Here is a 22,928-nt window from a genome sequence, read left to right as displayed (position 1 = left end):
GGCCGAGGAGGGGCCGAGGAGGGGCCGAGGAGGGGCCGAGGAGGGGCCGGGCGGGCCGCGGGAAGGCGGAGGCGGCCCGGTCCTGCCGCACTGTGGCCGCATGGTGGGGCTGTGGGTAAAGCAGCGCCGCTGAGGGCACCTGTATTAGCTATGTCTTAGGTAATAAGCCCTAAATCATATTAAAAACTTAGATATTGGTCCCACTTCGCAACTAGAAATTGTGGAATCGTGGTATCATAGAATGGTTGGAAGAGACCTTAAAGATCAGCTTATTCCAACCCCCTCTGTCATGAGGAGAGAACCTTCCACTAAAGCAGGTAAGTAAATCTGTAAGTAAATATGGTTCCAGAGGCCACAGCTGAACAGTTACTGCTTTTCAGCAATGGTGCTGAATGTTGCTTAATTTTCTGGAAGAAATGTAGGTTTGAACTATTTTTTAGTTGCAGTTATGGCATGGAAGGTGCTGAACTGCATTACTGAACCCTCAGACATGCAGTATCAGTCAGTGTTACCAGGGTTTTAAATTCTATTGCTCTCTAACAGGGTCAGTGGTGGTGTCTCACACTGTGGCGAGTGACAAGTTTGAGCAGCCATGTACAAATCAAACATACAGCCTTACCCCCATACAAATCAAACATACAGCCTTACCCCCATACAATTCAAACATACAGCCTTACCACCACACCTGCCCAGCCTTGCTGATCTCTCCTTTCAGCTATCACTAGAGAGAAGACCAGGTGTTCAAGGTCAGGCTGGATGGAACTCTGAGCAACCTGGTCTAGTGGGAGTTGTCCCTGCCCATGGCAGAGGGGTTGGAACTACATGATCTTTAAGGTCCCTTCCAACCCAAACCATTCTATCATTCTCTGATTCTATGATTTAATTTAACTGCTTTCAATTCAGCTTAAGTGACCAGTGCTTGCCACAGGTAACAGCCTTAACCAGGGTAAATCTTTCTGGCCTCTAGTTACGCTTTCCAGCATAATAATGGAAATAGAAGTAGTTAGGAATCAGGTTAGATTGTCCCAAATGCCCCTAAAGATTCTAAGGAACTTTTTGTCTCCAAATTGCAAGTATTTTCTTGCTATATTGTGACTTACGTCTTAAAATGAATTCTTGTTTCAGTATTAAACTGACCGAGGTGAATCCTGTATCACTGAGGCTCATATGCCTGGAGTCCCGGAAGGGGAGGAAATCAGCTCTGTAGTGGAGCTTACTGTGCTCAGCTAGAGATAGTGGCAGGAGAGAGAGGGAAACAGCCAAATAATAGCTGGCATTAAATTTTAATTTCCCCTCTGTGAGAACACTCTTCATGGGCTGAGCCTTCTAGGGTCTGGTCTCCAGTTTTTCAAACAAGGAATCCAGTTATGGGAAATGTTTATGTGTAGAGGAATCTGAGGCTGGCAATAGCAGCCAAAGGCTGTAGCATGGGAATTGGGAAAGAAGGCTGAGGAAGGCAGCCAGCTCCTCCAACAAGAAGCTTTCCCCAACGTTGCTTTTCTGGCCTGCATGTTAAAAAATAGAAATCATTCAGTGAAGTTAAATAACTATATATTAATCTTGTCCTTAACCTGCACAAATTACAATTAAACCTATGCAGGGCTTACCTATTCAAAATGAGAATCCTAATTACTTGGGAGCTGTACAAGAATCAGCTCCATAGGAATAAACAAGTTAGTGTGTTAACACAGACACAGGGCCTTGGTCATGCCACATGTGGCAGCAGCTTCCCTTTGGCAATGCTTACTAGTTGCTTTGGAATTTGCTGCCAAGTATGCGTCTACTCCTACAAAGTGCTGAGGCCTTCCTAAAACATTTGAGAGTGAAGACAGAACCTTCTGGAGCCTGTATGTTTTTACGGGGAGTTGATCACTTCAACCTCAGATACTGGACATAGGAAATCTCTGTCATGCTTCCTGGCTTTAAGTGACCTCTGTTAGCTCTCCCTGAAGGGTGATTACATGGCCCCTTCAAAGATGAAGCATGTGTGAACGTTTGGATGGGATGCTGTTAGTCCTTTTGCTATAAACAGTACTTGTAACCACAGCTTACCTGGAATATGATGGGGAAAATGTGAATTAGTTTTGAAAAATGATGGATGAAATTACCCTTCAATGATGTCATTTAGGGCTTAGCTGAACTATAAGTGAAGAATTGCTCCCTAACCCTCCACAAATTTTTGCAGATTCTATTTAGGGTATGGAAATCGAGTTGGATTATAATAGGCTTCCAGAACTAGTACTAGCTTTGGTGAACAAAACCTGTCATGCCTAGCTGTCAAAATAGCTGGTAAGTGACCAGCACAGTTCTCTTCTCCTTGTTAACAATTACATTTGCATGCAACCACATTTTCTTTTCATTTAAATCTGCGCACCAAAAATCTCGTTATTAAGTGCTCTTCTCCTGTTGAGATGGAAAACATAATTTATAACACTACATCTATCAAAGACAGCACATCATCATCTTTTATGTTGGTTATTTGCAATTCATCAGCCTGGTCACATCTGTGACCACACATCTAAAACATATCCTTTGATTCCCACACTCTTTAAGGAAAGCAATTATCCAAGGCTGTTGTTCGTCACTTGCAGTATGTGTAAAATGTACCACAAATTAGTTTTGAAGTAAAAGAGTGACTTGAATCATAAGCTTTATTTTTGTTAAGCTATACTTCTTTCAAACCTAAGCATGAAATATTGCGTTTTCATTTCAGTAACAAACCACCACGTCCTGCATCCTCAATTGTATGTGCTGCATCATGCTTCAAACTGCCAGATATACTTATGAAGAATTATATGCACTTGTTCATTTCAGCTTGAAGACAAGTATGCTGATTTATTACTCTGCAAAGAATCAGCTGGCTTGCTGTTACTTACGTCTTTTACACATTATGCAGAAGTGATGGATGTTTGTAGCACAACTCAGCAAATAGATGTAGGTATTACTGTGAATACCATCTCAGTCAGAAAACTGTATAAAAAATCAAGTTTGCACAAAAACTCAAAACTGCCCATTGCAAAAGTAAAGTAGCAGCTTCAACATTTATTATTCTCCAATATATCTGCTATCATTGCATAGTCTCAGTAGCCTGTTTGGAATAAAGCATCATTTTCATCAAACATGGATAAGAAAAGCACACCTCAGTTTAGTTGATGCAAACATCCACTCAGAATTTCTTGAGATATGACCATGTTTATTTTCCCCACAGCTCACCCAATATTTCTTTGTATGTACCCAGCAATTATCATCTCCCTGGTATCAATAACACCCAACCAATACTCTGCTGTCACAAAAAATCTTGAGCTGTAGCTCTCGGACTTGTTCTCTGTGACACACAGTTTGGGATCTGTCTAATGACAGCACATCTCTGATGGTTCACTTCTAAATAGCCGTGGCTGTGTTTTATCCTGATGTGCAACATCTGTGGGCTGCACAGCCATGTGCAAATGACATCTTTCACTTTGCAATGAACACAGTGCATTTGTAGGACTGTCAGTACTTAAGGGAAGGCATGACACACTGGGATTTTATCCAGCATTGTAGATAAATACTCCACTTGCACCTTCTAGGTGAGATTGTTCCCACACTGAGATCCTGTAGCAGGAAATCACGAGCTGGAAGTTTCGGATAACTAGCACTGTTTGTCACACTTCCAGCTAACCACTGCAGATTGCATTGAACTTTATGCTGCAAAGGAGAAGAAATCCTACAGCAGTCTTGTATATTCCTTCAATATTCAGAAATATACAATGTTTTACCTTTGATGCTGTAAGGTACAAACTAAGCTTGTTCTCATATAACAAACCCCTCCTTCCCCTCCTGAGGTAACATTAACACTGCACTAAGCAAAGACTAATAAATCCAACCCTACTGAATACTTTTTTGTTGTTTGCATGGACAGGGCAATATTCCTTCAACAACTGGGCTTGCTGGGCTATTTCTGTGCTGCGTGGCATTTCTTTAGCATTTTCTATGCTTTTTTAAAAATAATGCCATATAGAATGGCCTGTAAATTATTTGAGAAATAGATATCAACATTTGCATAACTTTTATTAATTTTGCACAGAGTAGAGGAGCTGGTTGAATTACAGAAGGCCAGGGGAATGTATGAGTAGTTTTTAACAGGTCATCTTATGAAACAGTGCTGCAATATGTGCTGGTTTGCATGCTGTGTATTTCCAATGTGTGTTGTCATTGTATAGCCTGCTGTAGTTCGGCAGGCTCTGGCCTGGACAGCTTATTGCCCATATGTGGAGTTTGCAGACCTGTAGGGATATTAAAAGAAATGGCAGAGAGTATTTTGCTCGGCAGAAAATAATTTGGCTTTTTGATAGAACTTGCAGATGTGCGAATCTGTACAACAAACAATTTATTTTCTTAGAAGTACAAAGACTTAAATGAGTGCCAACAGGGAGATTTTCAATAAAATGGAAGGAGACATTGAACTTCTGAAGCTTCCAGGATTTAGCTCAATGGAGCTTCTCATTGCTTGTTGCCCTGGCCTCCCTCCTTGTGATCTTGGAGGAACTTGGGGAGCAGGAATTTGATAGTTCCAAGCCTGTGTCTGGGTCACAGGAATCAGAGGAAACTGTAATCCAGAAGCTGCTGTTTTCAGTTATATAGAAGGGAGTCGAGGCAAACTGCTGCTCTCAATGATGTGCTGAAGCATCGTGAAGCACAGGAAAGCCTAAGCCTTCTGTGCCAAAGAAGGTGAAAGGGAGTTGTTTATTATAATCCATTTCCTCTTCAACCTCCACTCTAGGGTTTAAAAGCCTCTTCAAGTATTCAATGAAGGAAAATGATCTCTTCTCTTGCCTTCTAATCTTCAGGAATGTCTCGCCCCACCTGAACTGCCTGGCCTTCTTTTTCAGAGACTTCTCTGAGAGGTCACCATATGGTTTCCTTTTTTGTTCTTCACTCTTAACTCTTTTGAGACTTGAAGCAATTAATAATGGCATTATCTTCAAGGTTCTGGATATCTCAGAGGTGAATCCACTGAGACAGGAACCATGCCGAGCTGTTTCAGCTCACTGATCAGTTTCTGTGGTAATGAAGATTTTTGTTTGTGCTGTTTGATTTACTCAGTCGTTAGGGCAGAACACCCTCACGTGTATTCTTTGGAAGCTCTAGAGATCTCGATTTTTATATGTTGTCTTCTTTCCAAAGGTTTTAAATACTGAGAACCACAGCCCTGCAGAATGTGTATTACTGGATATATGCTACGTCAGACGTCTGTGCAGCTTTTTACTTTGGGAGGCAGAGGCAGAACCTGGGGCCAGAGGAGCTGTGGGTTCACAGCATGTTACAGACATCATGTAAGGAAAGAAGGAGCAGGCAGATAGAGGATCTGCTGAGAACAAGTTGGTGCCTGTTTACATTTCTGCAGTCAGTTCTAAAACTGGTGGGTACCCAAGCATCTTACCGTACTCAAAAAATAAACTTTGCTGCTCTTTCTGCTAGTTACTCCAGCAGTATCTGCAGCCAAAGTGGCATAGCCATGTGTTCAGAAATAGGAGAAAAAAAGATAGTGGTGCTGCCCTGTCAAGTCAGTACTGTACTTGAACATACCTTGCAATTAGCAGTCTGTCTGATATCCCTCGGGGGCCATTTCAATACTATTAATGCCATTTTGCAATACGTTTCAGAGTGTGTTTTAATGAACAGTTTAAACCAATCTAAGACCATAAAAATGTTAAAAGGAGTAGACCTGGTCTCCCCTCTTGCTCGCCACTCTCTGTCCCTGCCTTGCCCAGCCCTAACAACCACAAGGTCAGTGGGCAGCTGAGTCAGATCCCCAGTCTAGATGATTTATTTTTTTTAGCAGAGTTGTTTTTCAGCCTCCGAGGATCAAGCTGAGCATACTCATTGCATGTCTTCCTGGTCTTAAACCTGTGCCAACGGGAGCACATGGCCATGGGGAAGAGCAGGGATGGCTCCATTGAGGTTCTGGTTTCAGATTAGTTTGCACCAGTCGTGAGACTGCACCACAGGCCATGGCAAGTCAATGTTTGCACTCTACTGCTGGTTCACTGCTGCATCTGGAGCGTTCCCTGAACAGCCAGATAGCAGTATTGTCTCTCTGCCACTTGTGTGTCTCCTGCAGATGAAGAATCTGAGAAAGAAGGTCAAAACTCCATTCACATGCTTTCATTTACTGGCATGGGAGGAAAGCTTTAAAATTTCTACTTAGTTACTGGTATAAGCAGGATATATAATTAGGACTTCAGGGGGAGACAACTGAGGTAAATATGAGTACAGGAACTCCCGGTGTCATGGGACACCATTAAGACCTTATTTGACATGCACTGAAAATATTCTTCAAAGAGTTTTTTTAAAGGAAAAGGTTTTAACAAAATTGTTCCTTTGCTGAGAGGCAGCACAACTGGATCAAATTAAATAAAACCTGAATTTTAAAAGCATCTTGTGATTTGAGATACTGCAGAGAGCCTCTTTAAAAGGTATCCAAGACTAAGCATCCATCAGCTGAGGAAATCCCTAACACTAGGGGCTTTAGAAAAATCTAAGCATTCATATTTGAACTGTTTCTCCATACAGCTGGAAATCTACTGTAAACAGTGCCTAAACAACTTGGCCAAAGTAATTTAGGGAATCAGAACTGATGACTGCTAATACGAGCTCAGGTTTCTAGCCAAATGCCCAGAATGCTAACGTTTGGCTTTACTGTTTTGTGTTTTTCCTTGATTCTCTGCTGTGAGGTGCAGTGGGGGAACAGTAAAGCACTGATGACTTTTAACATAACAGTGCTGCTCTGGTTCTTACGAAGGACCTGTTTTTTGCTGAAGCTTAGGGATACAAGTACAAACCACATGATACCATATGAGAAGTCATTTTTGGCTCTCTCTCACTTTAAGAGCCCATTGCACATGGGAGGTTAAGGAGGGTGTGAATAACCCCGTTTCTTTTTTGGAGGAGTGACACAGTTGCAGATGTTGGATGCCAGAATGGCTCTGTTATTAGTTGTGTGTTACTGTTACATCTGCATACCACAGCCATAGGTCAGCACTCCATTCTGCCAGCGCTCTGCACTGTAGGAAGATGCCGGTTGCTGACCTGGAGATTTGTCTTACTCTTAGATTCTGAGAACAAGATGGCTGGATACAGGAAGACGGGACTGTGCAAGAATATAATTATTGATGAGCAAAATAACCAGTTCTCATGGTTGCAACCTCCCTGGCAGCAGAGAAAATAGAGAATTTGAATCTGAAATTTGAATTTGAAAGAGACACAAAGTGGCTTTGTGAATGCTTATGGGAGAGCTGTGCCTAGATGAAACAAGTAAGTAAGAAAAAAAAAAGGATAGATAACTTTTCAGATAATTTTTTTTTTTTTTAATTAGCTACCTCCCAAAAGAGTTACTTCAGAACCCTGACTGTAAGTCTTCTGGGGCTAACATCAACATTTCAGTTTGGACAGGAGTGAGCTTTTGAAGCAGGCCTTCTAATTGTCCCCACTTGGAGCACATTGGTTTACCATGCAGACTGGTCACTGAGCACATGAACTGGATCCTTCTTGAGTGAAACTAAATCAGAAATATGTTCCATCTGCTAGTGAAGGGGGTAGATGTACAGAACCAGATAAAAGATAATCTAAAATAATTACCACTCCCGCAAATATATTTAGCATGGAGTCAAAGTCCTCAAAACCAATTGTTTTACTCTACAGATCCACTCCTATTGCATGGTATTACTTGCTTGTGGTAGACATAAATTAACTTGTTACTTTGATTTTTTTTGCTGAAAGGAATACAGCTTTTTGGTAGACTTTCAAGTGCTGTTTGCTTCTATTTCTTAAACATGTTCATATCCAATTATCTGTAATGCTTCAGTGGCATTTGCTCAGGTAGCATTATAGACTTTGCTTAGTATTTCCAGTGAAATTGCACATATTTCAGGACAAAATTTCTGGATCCACAGTAAGCATTTTGTAAGCTAAAATGATGTATTGAAGGTAAATCTCAAATGCCTACTCAGCATTTTGGCAGTGGGACATATGGAAGCACACAGTTAAAGACAGTGAAGGTCAGAAATTCTGTCTCAGGGGATTTTGAATTGAAATGTGAGAGTTTTAAAAAATATGCTACAGGTTTGAAGTGAACATTTGGAAACACTTTTCCTTCTTTCCCATGTGTGGCCATGGAGTCATTCATCAGTTTGTCCACCGCACTTATTTGGCTCCGCAATGGAAATATCTAGGGGCAGTATACTGTTGATCTTGTGTGTGTTTTATTAAGGCCTAGCACGCTCTCAGATCCCACAGAAGAGTTCAGAAGAGAAATATTCTGTTATCATGGGGAACACAAAGAGCTGAGCTGGTGGACTGAAATGTGGAAACATTCCGCTGTCTCCACACACTCAGGGAAAGGGAAGGGAGGAATTTACCACGAGTTGTTAAAGGGTAATGTAGCACTCTGACAATCAACCACAAGGAAGAAGAGGGCCCCAGAGAGGTGAAACCTGGTTCTTCCCTCAGACTTTTCCTTGGACTGGTACAGTTACCCACAGCCTCTCCTGTAGTGCTGTGTCTTAAGGCTTATAAATGTAGGAGATGGTAGGTGGTCAGAGAGGGTGGTCACAGAATAATGCCAGTTTCATTGGGACTGAACTCCCACAAGAATTAAGGGCAATAAATTTCACCACCTTTTACCACAAATCCCAGGCACATTTATTCAACAAAGCTTTTGTAATACAATACAAATAAGTAGCAATGTGGGCATTTAGTAGCAAGGAAAACCAAAAAAGTAATGCCACAATTAAAAGCACAGAACCCTCCTCTTAAGAAGGGATAAAAGAATACTAAACACCATTTCACAGGATTCACGCCACACTTGTAATTCATTCTTAGGACTTAAAAATGTGCCATGAAGACAATAAAGCTATTTTAATATAAGAGAATACTCAAAATACATTATATTTAAGTAGTATTTTTCTAAGTAACTGATAATGGCATGTGTGTGTTGTTCACATAACAATACAAAATTAAGTCTGTGTAAAGACCGTTTCTGAGTGGGGTAGGGCAGCATGTAATAATATGCCATGGTGCCTGGTTTTTTTCAGACATCAGCTTGTCCCTCTTTTTTCTGGGATAACAGCAGCTTGCAGGAAGCCTGAAGTAGTGCCATAGTACATACTGTCTCAGAGGAAAGCGAGCAATCATCTGCTGATACTGAAATCTTGCAAGTGCTGGGCAGTGAGCTGATTTGGGAGTTGGTGCCATACAAGAAGGTGCAATACTATTCAGGATTCTCATTTCTTTGCGTTTAGAATGCAGCAGGACCTTGGTAATGCCTACTAAGTGATCTTTCTGCATAAGGCACAGACTTCCAATGGGTCTTTGCCCAGTCTCCTGCTAACAGGATCATGTTTGATCACTTCAGAAATTCTTACTAGCAGAGAGAATTTGTGTTAAAAGAGAAGGAAAAACAAACTTCTTTTTGGCACAGGTGTTGCTGCTGAGCTAAAAGAAAAGAAGACTCCTTACAAAAATTAGTGAATAAACTGGACAGCAACTGACGTGTGGTTGATTGCATAGAGTAATGCTGAAATACTCATAAGGGTTACAGCATTCTGCAAACTGTTTTTGTCATGGGAAAGTGAAGGCCAGAAGCACTCAGAGTATATCTGCACTTTCAGCTGGGTGAAGCCATATCTAACTAAGCTTTACTCCAGAAAATGCTGTGGAGTTCTGTGGAAGTGGGAAATTGGCTACATTTCTAGATATTTTTTAAAGATAGGAAATATTTGGGTATGTGTATGTGTGCACACTGCCTTCCACCAAAATTGTCCTTTTCTCCCCAAAAAGAAGCAGAAATGAAAAGAATAAGCAAAGGAACATGGAAAAAACACATTTCATAGCTAATAGATGCTGTTTCTTGTGATGTCCTGAGTTACAGTTTGTTTGCTGAAGGATGAACTGTGAAATAATTTCTGTGCCATTTTGCTATACACAGCTGTATGATATCATCTGAACTGACCACACCAATTCAGGATATTGATTTGCAAGGAATTAACAGAGTTACCAGAGCCAACTCTTACTCTGCATAAGCAATCATGCCATACATTTCCACCCAAACTCATCAGATTTCACTTTCAAAACCATTAACTAGGTTTGACTTGCTATTTATATTGGGAAACCTCCATTTGCTCACAATTACCCAAATTTGAAATATCTGAATGAAGTGTTGTGAAAACAGAATCAGAGTTTCTGGACCATTCAGCTCAAGACAACAACAAACCTGCTCAGTAAGTCCATAGCAAAGTATTACACAACAGGAGATACAAGGTCCTTGTAGATTGTTAGTACAACAAAAGAGCTTTGGCAGGCAGAACATTATTTTAATTTACAATCTCCTAAGTAAGCTGATTCTACCCATTCACACTCTCATGCCCCCATACTTTCAAGCACTAAGACACGTGCACGCCTGATCAATTTTGCCAGGATCACGTGTATGTCATATGGATGGCAACAGCAAATAGCTTTCAGGTCCTCACTACATCTCTTGGGTTCCTCTTCATTAGAGATGATAAATTTTGTTTGGACAGGTTTTTATACTCTCTAGGCATCAACAGTTATTATGGGTCAATATTTTTGCCTCACAACCTTGTTTATTTTATCCTCCATAAATCATCAAAAAGATTGCAGCCTGTTCTGTTTGTTTCTTCATTTCACATATCTTTATGACTATGGTCTCTCTCAATGCTGAGATAACTGAAAGAGGAATGGCTCTACCACTGCGCTACACCTTTGCTGCTTTGCTCCATTGTTTCTACTGGTGCTTTTATGTGCACATTTCCATCCAGACCAATTCTAATGTTTCTGTTACACAGGCACTGAAATTGCAAAAAAAGTTTCTCTGCCATTCGCTGTAAAGAAACTCACAGTACATATGAGCATACTAGACTGAGGATCCAGGGCTATGGCCCCAGAAAACTTGGCACTGCATGCCAGAGTTACTCTCCAGTGCATTACCTCAAGGGCCATCATCTGAGTGTAACTAATTATCACTCTGCAATGAAGTCAACTGAAGGTTTTTTCGTGTGCCTGGATACTTGCCTTTGACCCGAGGCTACTACTCCTGCTTTCTAACCAGTGTTTCTCTCAGTATCCCAAAGAACAAGGTGAGTGAATGTCTCTCAGCTTATATGAAGATACAAAGCTTATATGAAGAAGTATTACTTTTTATTGGCAAAACTGAAAAAAACCCACAAGCCCCTCAAAAAGAAGCATTCAAACTCAGAATTCTTTCAGCAGGTCACTCAGGGTACAAAAACACTTTAATGATGAATAATGTAAGCCTTGCAAATACATATTCCAAACTGTTTTTTCTTGCTGGATATAATCAGAGGTGCAGATGTTATGTCAGCTGCAGAATAAAATGAAATCTTTCATACCAAATTCTCCACTTTTAGTGCACATGAAGAAATTTTGATAATGACTCTTTAAAATCTATACTTCATTATTTTCTCCTAACATTAAGCACACTAGGTTTTGACATTTTTTCCGTTATTATAGGTTATTCACCATTTCAAACTGACACTCATTGTCTCTGAAAATAAAGAGTACTCAGTTCAAATTCCAACAAATTTTAGTCACAAGACAGAAATCATCAATATGAAAGAGATCTACCTCTGAAACATAGCCTGATGGAAAATATTTTGTCATTTGGAATGTTTTTTTATCCTGGCTTGGAGCTCTGTTCTCAACAAATGCATCTAGCCAAGTAATGAAGGACTGTGGAGCCAAAGGGAGTAGTTTTTCTTTTATGACTCTTACAAAGGTTTGGTTTATTTGATTAGGTTTATTTAAGTGGCAAACAGTTAGTAATCACTAAAGTTACACAGCACTTATAAAACGTTTGTGCAGTAACTAACTTGGTGACCAGCTGCAGAGTTTAACTCTGCATTTATTCCCTTCTGTTTTGCAAAGTTGTAGAGTAGGTCTTAGATACACATTCAACAATACACATGCAACAATATAAATTGTTATTGACCAACTCTTTGTTATTGTCCTTTTGCCAGAGGTGAACACAACCACATTTTCCATGTCCTCCTCTATGGAATCAGTAAAGCAAAATGGTCCTTCATCCAGTTTGCTGTGAAATCTAGTAGTTTAGTAACAGAGCCCAAATTACTGTGAGAGGCAGCTGATGCTGAGTTTCTAGATTTCATGATATTGGCTTAGAGTCACATAGACATTACCTGTAAGAGGTTTGGAAAACATAACTGGGTCTGGGCAGTGAGGAGAGTAAGGACTGGCAGCCTCTTAAATCACTGCAACTGTTTCTGAAATGAAAAAGCACACAAGCCTTGGAATTCTAATCTGCCATCACAGTAATTACTGTACCACAGCTTTTTGTCATCCTTTACAAAACCCCCTGGAAGTGCTGATAAGAGTGTTCAGAATAGATGTGCTGCTCACTTACATCTGTTCCAGAAGTACAGCCATTAGTCACTCAGGAGATAGTTTAGGGAGAAGTTTGGCTTTTCTTCCATACCAAAAAGGATTAACTATTTGATTTTTGCCTTGAAATGCAGCTTTCAAAATGTTGAGTCAGAAGGTCTGCATGGAGAATGCAAAGCTGGAAGTTTACTGATTCCAAAATTTAACAGGTGCTAATTTTTTGTCCCATAAATTGTCAGTTGTTCTCAATGAGAGATAAAAGAATGCATAAAGTATTCCCTAGGATTTAATAAATTGTAATTGATACCATGTTAGGTCCATGAAACACCTTCACAGAAATGTAGCTAGGAGCAAAAACAATCACCACAAAAAGGCACTAGACCAAATAAATGTTGAGGTTCAGTGAAAAAATGAGGTGCTCTATTTCCCATTCAGCACTATATATGCACAGCATAAAAGCCACAGAAAACTGAGGAGGAAAACTCTTTTCAGGCTAGCAGTTATCTTCCACTGTATTTTTAGCATGGGAACATAGCCAGACAGCATCACTCAGCAGCCTCCCAGAGTGTTCTTTCCTTCAGCCAGACAATCTGAAAACCCAAGGAATGACTTTGCACTTGTGCTTGAGTGCAAGCTGCAGGAGGTGTTCCATCCTTGCTTAGCACAGTCAGTGGTACTAAAAGCTGTATTTGTCAACAGCTTTGTATTGCTCTCAGTATTGTGCCAGTTATCCTTGCTCCTGAGGTTTCTGCTGGCAGCACTGTCCATGCTAAAGCTGCTAACAACACTGCAGCTGAATCACTGTGAGCAAAATTCTTCACAGTGCACCAAACTCAAGCTGACTCAAAATAGCAGTGATGCACTGTAATCAAAAAGTGTCTGCAAGCAGAAGAGCTCTCATTAAGGCTGGCCAAAAGCTTCTCAGGTGTGAACAGCTCTGCTTCTTGTATCTAGCTGGGGTAGAGAGTAATTTCTCTTTTTAATACAGTAGCTTTGTCTAGAAGGCTGCAGCTATTTGTAATATTCACAAGTACACACCATTGAGGCTGGAAATGTGAAAAAATACTTAGTGAGAAATTTTTAGTGGTGCTATAGTCACAGCATCCACAGTATTCACCTTTCCTTCGCCAGCTGTGGGACCATCTGTGGTGACAGGGCTCATGGCATCTCCACTCTAAAGGCAAAGACATAATATAACCTAAGTAGATACACTGAAGCCAGCTTGAGGCTGGCTAGGGACACCATAAGAAGGGATATGTGTAGGTCACTACAGGCTGCAAAGTTCATTTAAGAATCCAGGTAAACAGTTGTGGCTGGCCATACTGAGATGCTGAAAGACCTTTCTCCAAATCATCTGCCCAAAAATTCACTCCAGACTGTCCCTGCAAGCTGCAATCACATCCCAATTGCAGTACAGACACATACTCTATTTTATTCAGTACTTTTAGTGGTCAAGCTCTCTATCTCTCATCAGGGATAACTGGATATCAGAAACTATTTGGTAAGGTCGATTTTACATCCTCTCCCTGGGGGACCTACTGACACAGGATTATTCTCAAATGATGTGTGGAAAAAGACTGCCTTTTAGTATATTCAACTTTGCTGATGAGTAATAAAACATTAACAAAACATTCCTATTTCTGTAGTAATTGTTGTGCACACATAGAGTTCCTCTGAAGAACTAGCCTGCAGATTTTCACCCTGTTTTACTACAGATTTGTTTGCAGCTTCCCCAGGTCGAAGGAGGTAGTTCCCTGTTACTTCTCAAACTGCTCCTGAAAACTTTTCCATTTCTTTTAGAACACCTTGATATGACTTCCTTCACATTCTCCCTCTTGGCAGACCCTGACTGAAGGTCTGTGTCTCTTCTGTTGGTAATTCAGGTTCTTCTTTGCTGCAGGCCCTGTCCCAGCTTTTCTGTCTGTGCAATTTACTAAATGCAACATGTACTACCCAATTAAGACATTTGCCTGCTCCCTCACACCTGCCAACAGTAATATTTACGTGCTATATGAGCTTCAGGAGCTTGCTTGAAAGCTGAGATGTTACTGGGTCTGAGCAGGCAGGTATTTTGGAGGAGAGCTGCAGGCTCTGACCTCACTTCAGATCCCCGCAGCCTTCTCTACCTTCCAGAGAAAGACTCCACGCTTCCGTCCTCATCCTGTGCCAGCCAGAGCCAAACTGGCACTCCTGCTCTGCAGCAATTAACTGAAGTGGCATCTCTCATGATGCTGCCAGTGAGAGAGCACAAGGATGTTAAGTGCCTGCAGTTTATGCTCTGTTTTGTATGTGAGTGTGTTGGGGGGCAAGAATGCCAAAGATCTGGCTGGATCCTAACAAAACTCTGCTCCAGCAGGTGCTGGAAACCCACAGATAAGGAGCTGAACCATCCCAGGGCACTGACCCTGCTGAACCTGCTCTGGGAGAAACCCCAGTCATCACTCAGGAAAGCATCCAGCACCACCTCATACTAAAAAATGGATTAAATACCTTGTATGCTGCAGTATGTGATTTTAGCCATATGTGTAAACAGGCATCTGTTCTTTTTCACTGGCCATAAACATATGTAATCTACATACCTGCTGAATTTTTTTTTACTTTGCATTACTTTCCAGAGTAATGAAGTGATTTTTATATTGAAATTATCTAAAGGCTAATGATAAACAAAAAGTTGCAAAATGATACTGACATTAATTTCCACCTTGCCACCAACTGTCATTCTCTGGGGTCTCAAGTGGAAACAACTTTGCCTTCCTCCAAAAACCCTCTCACTGCCCTTGACAGAAGGCAATTTTATTTAATGAAGACACACGTACTTCAGTATAAAGGTGTCAAGTGAATTTTTCATGAGCTCCTTTGTCTCCAAAGCATTCCAGCTGCTTCATCTCACTGTAAAATTGTAAATGAAAATTAAAGTTTTTGTGGAAGTGCAGCTGTTGCTTTGAAAAGCATCTGTTTACCAACTAATACTGGAAGGCAGTAACACCCTCAGCTTCTGCTGTGAAGCAGCAGAAGTAAAAGACCAACAGAACTGGGCAAACAGACACCCTGGAGAGAAATGAGCATTACTGATAACATCAGCACTGTGAGGAAATCAATATTCAGATATTTTTAGGTGCCTCATTTTCTGCAATTAATATCTTGAGCAGTATTAAAAAAAAACAAAGCAGCCGAGCTTTTCCCCCTTCTATATTCCCCTTTCTTTAACATAGAACTGTTCTTTACTGTGAGGAATTTCATTACAGACCATCCCTGTCATTAGTGCAGTATGCTGGTATTTACTCACAAGGAAACCAATATAGTCAGCGCAGCTATACATAAGTCTGCATTTCGTCTAATTTCAGAGCTAAGATCCACATACACTGATTCAATTACACAGTAGAGTTTGCTGCAGCAACTGTGGCCCTTATTCTTACCTCACTGGCTACATGGTTATTTAAATTTGCACAGATGTGCAAAAGTGTTGCAAAAGAAAAGATGATTTTTTTCCCCTTGCTGATATTTTAGTATCGTGGAAGTATGAGTAAGCTGTATTTAGGCATATGGTTAAAAAAACACCATACCCTTAGAAGTCAGACCAGACTGTATATAAGCTGCTTGCTGAACCTGCTACAACACTCTAGAAGTTTGTGAGAGCAGACACACTGCAAACTTTTGGCCTTTATTTCACCAACTATATCCTGCAACCTTGTGGGGAGAGTTCTGGTTTAAAAGATGAGTTACCATGATTTATCCTTTCACCTCTTCTTATTGTTAAGAGTTTTCTTATAATCATTTAATCATTAAAAAAGTGCAGCTCTGTGCCTATGCATATTTTTACAGAGTTAGGTCACATTTACCACACAGCAGATAATCTGGTACATTCCATCACTATTTAGCAAATATAGCTGAATATTAAGGAATTTATTTTTACCTTTCTCTTTTCAGCCTCTGTGCATATAACAGGACAGAAATAATGTTGTGTAGGCTTCTTGCTTGTGACATTTCCTAATTTTGAGGCACTTTATTTCTTAGTCTCAATATTTATTTTTGTGTAAGATGTGTTATCCAGAACAGCTCTAGTACAATGGCATCTATCCTCAGATATAATTTTCAGTTATCAAACCAAAGTAACATTTAAAAAGTGATCATAATCTTAAAGGCTCAAACATAAAGATAAGAAAATATATAATCATAAAAAAAATCACTCTCTTCAGTGCAGAAGTAGATTTCAATTACTCCTAATTAATTCTGGTTCTGCTGAGATTGGTATCTGGTTTAATATAGCTGCCTTGCCAACTGGATGCAATTTCGTCCTCCTGAGCATAAAGATTTTTCTCAGTTTTAATTTAACTGATAACATAGGGTTTGACTAATAGCTGCTATGGCAGCTACAGTGCTTTGTATCCCAGTAATATACAATCCTGAATTATACAGATGATCCAGAGAAGCTACAAGCAAGTAGTTTTCTATTTGAGCAAAACATAGCTCAGAACAGAACTTCCAGAAAGGAACGAAGGATCAACAGGCTGATTCTTTTCCATCAATAACCACTGGACTGCAGAAAGCAAAAAAAACCACCCTGATAGATCTATGAAGGAAGAAAAAAATGTTTCAATATTGTTAAGATATTGCTGTGCACTGGCTTGAGTGACTGCACCAAGTAAAAGCTAATGCCAATGCCTTCAAGCCTTCAGAGGAGAAGAACTTTTTTACTAAGGATTTCTGTCACTGTTGTGAAGGTAGAGACAGACCAAAATTAGTGCTCCCAGAGGGGACAGTCTGTGGGCACCCAAGTATCCAGAAAAGAGAGAAATGTGGGAAAGACACATTTCAGAAATTCTGCTTCTCAAAATTTTGGGGGTTTTTTGGAGGTTTTGTTTGGTTAGTTGGTTTTCTTTTCTATTTTTTTTTTTACAGTAGGAATGCTGATAACTAAATTACTTTCCATTGGAATATCTCTGCTGAGTTTTCTCAGGGTAAGATATTAGGATTTTCCTGAATCTATAGGATCAAGGATTACTAGAGCTGACATTTAAAAAAAATCCACAAAGGAGAATCTGTCCTTCCTGCAGACATGAGCAACTATAATATTTCTCACATGGTTTTGATTTGTAACTACTCCAAGCAGCAGACTCTCTGAACATCTGTTCACTGAATGTCCCAGAAAGATTGGTTTTGTATTGCAAATTTCAAGCATCTCCAATATTACCCTGCAGTACAAGCGTCTTTGCTCTCCTTGCTGAAATGTTTTTAATGTGGATATCTTAGATGAAATATACTTGCCTGAAAGCTGATAATTACCTATATATTTTTTTAATTCCTACACATTTTTTAATATTGAAGATTTTGCAAAACTCATATCCAGTGATCTTGCTTAGCCATTCTTTTTTGCTTTCTCTTTTATTTTTATTTCATTTTCTTTCTATGGCATTTCTTATAAATGGAAAAGTTGTTTGACTTTTTAGATGATGACTTTTCATTTAGATGCCTGCTCAGGATGTACTCTTCCAAGAAAGGCTCAATGACAATTCACTAAAATAGAAAATCATATTTAACATTTGAGATCAGGCCTTATCTGGCACGCTCATTTATTACAAATCTTTACAGAGCTATCTATCTTACAGTAAATTTTCAGACCATTAACCTGCACATGCTTAACTTCGCAGCTCTGTGTGTAGCCCTCTGTAAATTCAGTATTCTTTCATGGATTTTAAAAGTGAGTGCAAAGTACCCTCAGGATACAGGATTACCTGACTGTGCTTAAGCACCAACAAAGCACAAGTAGTTATGCTACAAAGCAGAGTAAAATTCCACCCCCCCATAAACTCCCATACTCTGGTTTTGACTGTAGATCTTTATACTGAATGAACTTTTTCATATTGATTTATCTCAATATTACCAGCTAATAAATATGACATTGACAACATAAACTTTTCTAGAAATGAGTACACTTTTCTGTAATTATATTAGGATATACATTTCATAAATGTATTTCTTGTTTACCTTGAAAGACCAACAGAAAAATAAATTAGCAACCAAAAATCTTGGAAAAAACCTCAAAAACAGATGTCTGAGCAATTCTTACTCCTTCAAATTGATTACACTGTAAGTAAATATGCTCATTAAATGATAATCAGAACATTGGAAATGTTCCTCTCTTAAACTATCCATGGTTTTAGACACGGGGAGACTTGACAAATGTTTATTATTTAAACTGAGTGCAAAGTACAACAGTGTTCAAAAATACAACTGTTCAAAATTGCTTGTCTGCTTGCTAAGAAAGAGGGTAAATATTCACTGCAGTGTTCCTTCACCTGAACAGGGGGGATTGAAATATCGGTTATGAGCTGAATTAGAGTGATATTGCAGGAAATATTTGTAAACATCTAACTGACCAAGCACATCCTGTGGCCCAATTCCAATTGTTTTTCTAATATTAGGGCCAGGAGCAGTTGATGTACCACACCCAGGTTAGTAAACAGGAAAGGCTACATCTCTTGCTTTGTCCTGCAGTGCCATGTGACAAGGGGAGACACAGGATATGTCCAGGAGGATCCATATAGGCAAGAGGAGATATGGGATATGTCCAGGCAGATCTGTGCAGGAAAGGGAAGACATAGGATATCTCTGGGCAGATCCATGTACGCACACCCAAGCTCTTCAGTGCTATGCTCAGAGAGGAGACAGGTTGCACCAGTGCAGAGAGCTTAAACTCTGCCTACACTTCTATGCACAGATATCTATTCTTTCTTTCTTTGTTTCTTTCTTTCTTTTCTTTCTCCTCCTTCCTTCCTTTCCTTCCTTCCTCCCCTCCCCTCTCCTTCCCCTTCCCTCCCCTCCCCTCCCCTTCCCCTTCCTGTCCCTTCTCTTTCTCCTCTTTCCTTCTTTCTTTCCTGCCCCAGCTGATCTCCAATGTTACAAATTTGCTGCAATTTAGAGCTGAATATTCAAAGGTGACATCAGCCATAGGTTTCAAATTATGCACTCAAGCACAGAAGCAGGATTTTCTAATCTAAAGGACTGTATCCTCTGTGAAATGAGGAGAGTCCTCAGAACTTGCAAAGAGAGGGGAGAGGAAGGGAGGTGCCTTGTGGGGGTAGGTACAGCAAGAGAAGACAGGCAACACAGTGGTAAGTCATTGGCAAGGAAGATGAGAGAAGGATGATAGGAAAGGTCACAGGTAATCCACAGCCAGGGCAGGAAAGTGTAGAATTAATCAAAGGAGGGAGATGAAATAAGGCAGGGGCATCTTGGGAGATGCTCTTCTTTTATCTGAAAGATGCTTCTAAAACCTGACCTCTGTTTTTCACTGCGCCACTGACTGTTCTTACATCTTGAGTTTTCCTTGTAGATGTGTTCCCATCCCTCTCTCGAAGCTTCTCCCATGTGCAGACTTCTGATGCACATGTACATGACACTCTGCTAAGGAATACTGGAAATCCTGTAGCACCAAAGAGCTGGTATGTCACAACAGCCCAGTGCTGTTCATAGATGATGGTTTTGACTCCAGAAGGGTGCCTTAGCCATTAGTCTTCACCTGAGCTCACCAGCTTAGGCAGGGGCAGCTGTACCATCTTGATTTGCAAGCCAGTGGGTCAGGCTTCTCATGGGATCTCTGAACTTAACTGTATTGTGGAGCCTGGTTGTCTGCACTGATACATGAGATAACTTGTGAGCCATTTAATCAAACCCTCTTTTCACCAACTTATTTCCTATTAGTCATTGTCATTACACCTGACATTGCTCCAAAGTCAGTCAGGATTAACCTCTGGATTGCTAGGCCTACCATGAATTTATTTGCTCCTCTTCACCCTTTCAGAACATCTTAATGTCCAACAACCTCACAAGATATGGCCTGTATCTCACAAGACTGCTGTATGATTAGAAAATATTTTCTTTGTACTTCTGCCAAAGAATGTCTGCAAGGTTGCACAGCAAATGTAGCAAAGGTAGGAGCAGTACCAGATTTTTCTGAATCTCACTAAGATACACTCCTCAGTCACAAGACTAATTTATCTTCCTTACATGCACCTTTCTTCTCCACCATGATGAGATTTATTATCTAATCTCTGTACTGAATAATAATATGCCAGCTGTCAACTGCCTGGAATTCTTACACTGGGAGAAAAAATGGTGAATGTATATAAATGACAAAGCAAATCGTACTCTAACAATATTTAGTCTTTGCCAGTCAATACTGGCAGTAAGAACACATATAACTAAAAATATAAGATTTTATAATAATTGAAATTATGTTGGCTCAATAACATAAAAAGTATATATGCACAGACTTTATTTTAGGCATGATCCTATTCCTATTTTAAATTCTGGCTTCAGATACCTCAACAGCCATTTCTTTTCTCACACTGCTGTAAACAAAGAATAATTTTGGTGAAGCTGCTGTGGCACCAGCAAAGGCTATGGAGTGAGGAAGCAAGCTGGTAGTACTCTGTGAGGAGGGGGTCAGCCAGCCCTATTCCCTCCTGAAGTCTGCAAGCAGGAAACAAAGCTTGAACAGATGTTTGGGTAGAGCATCTTGCTCTATGCTGCAAGAGGCTCCAAGGGGAAAGCAGTTCCTGGGACCATGCTGTAAACCATCTTGTGTTCTGTCTTTACTGTGTAATCCATGTGGGACCTCTCGTGTTCAGCTCTACAGCTCTGTCTTCTACATGAGAGAGAGGCAATGAATTAGCTCTGTGGACCCTCCCCTGCTTGCTGACTGCTGTGCACGAACAGGCTAGTGATGTTTGGGCTGGCAGTGACATTGAGAGCCCAGCTGTGGTCTGTGCTATTTTTCCCATGCATCTCCTGTTTGTGGCCACAGGGGCTCTGATGGTCTGAGGCTGTCCCTGCTAGGAGGGCTTTTCCAGAAAACAAGAAGACCTTCTGTGCTGCTGACAAACAGTGCCTCATCCAAAGTAACACCACTCGGGTGTCTCAGGTTTCTTATCTTTGAAAATGATATCCCAAGTACCTGCTCTAAACTTGGAGGGGTGGGGAGAAGGGAAGGGAGGTTCTCACGTGATGGTGTCACAGTGGCTGAGCAGCCAGGCTGTGGCTGGCACATCCCCAAGCTGTTCCACCGGCCTGTCCCTGCTGCCTGAGCGCTTCCTCCACTGCCCTGTGCCAGGCACAGCTGCCCAGCTCTGACAAACCCTGCCTTGGGAGAGAGGTTGTGAAGAGGCAGCAAGGCCGTAGCATGGTGAGGGACATGTAGCTCTGGCTGCTGGGGAATATGAACCGGCTGTGTCTTCCTCCATCTCCCCATGTGGGATCTGAGAGCTGGAGGTTGCTATCACATTGCAGGCCTGGCTGCTGTTACAGTGCCTTTTGCATGAAGAGCCACTCAGTGACAGTACAGCCCTTCTCAGGCTGATGCCGAATGAAAAGCTTTGTCACGAGCAGGTTACAAGTGTTGTGGCACAGTCCATGCTGCTGCTGCAAGAGCTTGCCATGATACTTTCTGCAGCTGCAATGGCATTGTTGTAGCTGTTTCTGGTCGGGGAAAATGAGTCATAAATAGAATTTATTGTTGGTGTATCTCCACTGTCTGTACTAACAGCAGAAGCCAGAGCAAACTGTAGCTGATTTGTTTGTGGTTTATATTGAGTTCATAAACTAACTAGAGAAAAAGGTGAACAATTTGCTATGTTAAAATGTAACTAGGAAAATGGCAAAAGGGCAAACTATTTGCCTGAAAGGGAATTTATTTATGTCAAAACTGCATAGGAAGCTTGAGATTACAGTAGCAGTACTGAAAGCCCTTTTTGATCAATAGGTTATCTCATAACTTAACACTTAGTAGAATTTGCTTCCAAGTCTGAAGGCAACATTTTTGAGAGGCAAATTAGCCACAGGACACACACATGAGTGAACATACAGTGATCTTTTACTTAATTGTTATTTCTTCAAATGGAAAACATACATTTGGTTTGCATTAATGGCTTCATTGTAATGATTAATATCTCTGTGCCTTTCTGTGATTATTTTTCACTTAAGAGTGTGGTTACCAGCAATAGTGTTAAAAGAAACAAGTGTTAGTATATCAGTCATCTCACTAAAAGCACTAAAAAAATTTCTTTAATTTTAATCTCTTTTAATAGTCCTTTCTGCCCAACATGCATTTCCCTCCTTGTCCACAAGAATAGAGTTATCTTTCAGAATATATTGCAAGTTCTATGTTTTAACTTGTGTAGGTGGGAGAAGACAATCATAGATCCCTCTTTTATTTTATTTATTTACTTATTTTTTAATTTTTATTTTTTCTCTGTGTGATGTGACTTCCAGGAACACGTAGATCTTTCCCTGGCAGCATTTCTGGGCTCAGCTTTCAAGTATCTGATGATATGACCTTTAGGAACCATCGCCCTTCAATACAGTAAGGTTTGCTGTATTCTGGTTGAAACCGGGTGTTTGGATAGTGGCTGAAGGCTTTGTGAAATCCCTAAGTGAAAGGACAAATGATAGAGGAACAACATTTTCTAATGCTTGGTTTGTTGAGTGACCTTTTGCATCTGTCAAATAAAAAA

At 40.5% G+C, this 22,928-nt stretch overlaps 1 protein-coding gene and 1 long non-coding RNA gene across 4 annotated transcripts in view; one reads left to right on the top strand and one right to left on the bottom strand.

The window, feature by feature from the left end:
• The window catches only part of RBBP7 (RB binding protein 7, chromatin remodeling factor), a 9,105-nt gene extending 8,412 nt beyond the window's left edge, over window positions 1–693 (bottom strand). The window contains exon 1 of the mRNA XM_027638227.1: window positions 678–693. The gene's annotated coding sequence lies outside the window, so the exon portion shown is untranslated. The remainder of the gene's footprint in view (window positions 1–677) is intronic.
• The window catches only part of LOC113944757, a 23,435-nt gene extending 507 nt beyond the window's left edge, over window positions 1–22,928 (top strand). For 2 of the 3 annotated variants that reach the window (XR_003526781.1, XR_003526778.1), the window contains exons 2-5: window positions 5,167–5,360; window positions 19,739–19,859; window positions 20,219–20,348; window positions 22,687–22,928. This is a non-coding gene — a long non-coding RNA (uncharacterized LOC113944757). The remainder of the gene's footprint in view (window positions 1–5,166; window positions 5,361–19,738; window positions 19,860–20,218; window positions 20,349–22,686) is intronic. The other variant, XR_003526777.1, reaches the window with a different exon arrangement.

The sequence above is a fragment of the Corapipo altera genome, unplaced genomic scaffold (genome assembly GCF_003945725.1).
Source record: "Corapipo altera isolate COAL_440 unplaced genomic scaffold, ASM394572v1 0, whole genome shotgun sequence".
In the NCBI taxonomy this organism is placed as follows: Eukaryota; Metazoa; Chordata; class Aves; order Passeriformes; family Pipridae; genus Corapipo; species Corapipo altera.
This window is presented reverse-complemented; position numbering and strand designations above follow the sequence as displayed.